The following is a 2,232-nucleotide window of genomic DNA, read 5'->3' on the forward strand; positions in this document are numbered from 1 at the left end:
TTTGTCTCTGTATGTGTGTTCACGCGTCACTTGATTCTCCGTGCTGATCGCTGTAGCCTCGCAATAGCACTGTGGAATTTCCACCACTGACTCAATGATGTCGATCTCTACTTTGTGTCTCTGACTTCCTCAATCTCTCGTCAGAATGGAGTGGCTTGTGTGTGCGTTGTGTGTGTGTGGTGTGTGTGTTGCGTGTGTGTTGTGTGTGTGTGGTGTGTGTGTGGTGTGTGTGGTGTGTGTGTTATGTGTGTGGTGTGTGTGTTGTGTGTGTGGTGTGTGTGTTATGTGTGTGGTGTGTGTGTTGCGTGTGTGTTGTGTGTGTGTGGTGTGTGTGTTGTGTGTGTTGTGTGTGTGTTGTGTGTGTGGTGTGGTGTGTGGTGTGTGTGTTGTGTGTGTGTGTGGTGTGTGTGTTGTGTGTGTGTTGTGTGTGTTGTGTGTGTGTTGTGTGTGTGGTGTGGTGTGTGAAAGGGGGAGCGGTAGTGTATCGGTTAGCGCGCTGCGATATGAACCTGGCGACCCGGGTTCGATTCCCGCTCACGGCCAACACCAGTGACGATTATCTGAACCGGTCCTGGGCCTCCCCTAGGTCGACTCAGCCTCAAATGAGTACCTGGTGCGGTGTGTAAACATCGTCACTAGGGAGACAAAGGCGGTCTGGCGTGGCGCTGGCCACCCACCCCTTCGTGTACCGTTCCGGCCTTCATAGGTGCTCGCTAACAGCACTTGCCCCTACAGTCTGTTAAGGCGATACGGGGGATCTTTTTATCTTTGTGGTGTGGTGTGTGTGAGTGTTGTGTATGTGGTCTGTGTTGTGTGTATGTTGTGTGTGTGTGTGTTGTGTGTGTTGTGTGTGTTGTGTGTGTTGTGTGTGTTGTGTGTGGTATTGTGTGTGTGGTATTGTGTATGTTGTGTGTTATTGTGTGTGTGGTATTGTGTGTGTGGTAGTGTGTGTGTGGTATTGTGTATGTTGTGTGTGTGTTGTGTGTGTGTTGTGTGCGTGTTGTGTGCGTGTTGTGTGTGTGTTGTGTGTGTGGTATTGTGTATGTTGTGTGTGTGTCCATGAAAAGACCGTGTTTTTACGGTTGTGGCCACAAAGACAAAAAAAAACAGCCGTATGTAATTGCTCGACTTTTGGGGCAAGTGCTGTTTCCGTGATCAGCGCCAAAGCGGTTGTCGTGACCATCGCTACGCCCGTCCGCCTTTGTCTCCCCCACCGGCGATGTTCACACAACCCGCTCATTCCAGGCCGACTCCAGCCAACGGCTCAGGAATATTCCCCATCGGTGTTGCCCGCGACCTAGAACCTACATCTTAATTAAGTTGTTTATTGTAAAAGTCCGGTCACAGTCCCTGTGATCACTGTTACGTTGCCATTATGGCTTTATTTTTTGGTGATTTCGAAAACGTTTTCTTTGGTTTGGACATGTTTGTTTTGTTATAGTACGGAGTTAGTCTGATGGCCTTAATCTAAGTTTTCTTGTGGTTGTTGTTGTTATTGTTGTTTGACTTGCATCCCACTGGGATGTTTTGCACGCAGCGTTGGTGTACGTTGCCTTTTTTTTCAGGAATATTTTTGCTGGTTTTTTTTGTCATGGATTTTCTGTTTGCACAGTCACACAAAGTCACTTTAAGATGTTGTTCTTGTTTTTGTTTGTTTGTTGTGGCTGCACCCAATTCAAGAGCCGAATGGCTCACAGGGCTACACCAAAATGAATAAACTGAATGAAGAAACTGCATGCGGGGACCCCCTTTGAGCAGAGAGCGTTGGGGCGAGCGATGTCTCGAGCAGGACCGGGTCACGGCACGTCGGGCTTCAAGGAGCTGCAGCCCGGTTGGCCTCAGGCCAGCTGGACGGGGCCCCTCCAGAGATGAAGTAAAACGTTTTTTTGCCCTTGTAAAAAAACTTTTTTTTACTTTTGAAAATATTACGGGGGGGGGGGGGGTGTGGGTGGGGGAACCTCACGGTACCTGTAGCCCAGGGGTGCCTACAAAAATCTTAATCCGCTCCTGTTAGCGAGCACCTATTAAGGCGGCCCACGGGCACACGATGGGGTGGGTGGGGTGGGTCACCAACACCACGCCCGGCCGCCTTTGTCTTTATCTCCCCAGTGCGCGATCTGCTCGTTTAAGACTGCGTCGAACGAGATGAAGACCCCCCCCCCCCCCACCACCAGCATAACGACGCCGGGTTCCACTTATTGGCGCCGTGAGCGGAGCATGGAAATCTCGGCT

This window comes from Petromyzon marinus, chromosome 21, assembly GCF_048934315.1.
Source record: "Petromyzon marinus isolate PM22_M1 ecotype Great Lakes invasive population chromosome 21, UKy_Petmar_22M1.pri1.0, whole genome shotgun sequence".
NCBI lineage: Eukaryota > Metazoa > Chordata > Hyperoartia > Petromyzontiformes > Petromyzontidae > Petromyzon > Petromyzon marinus.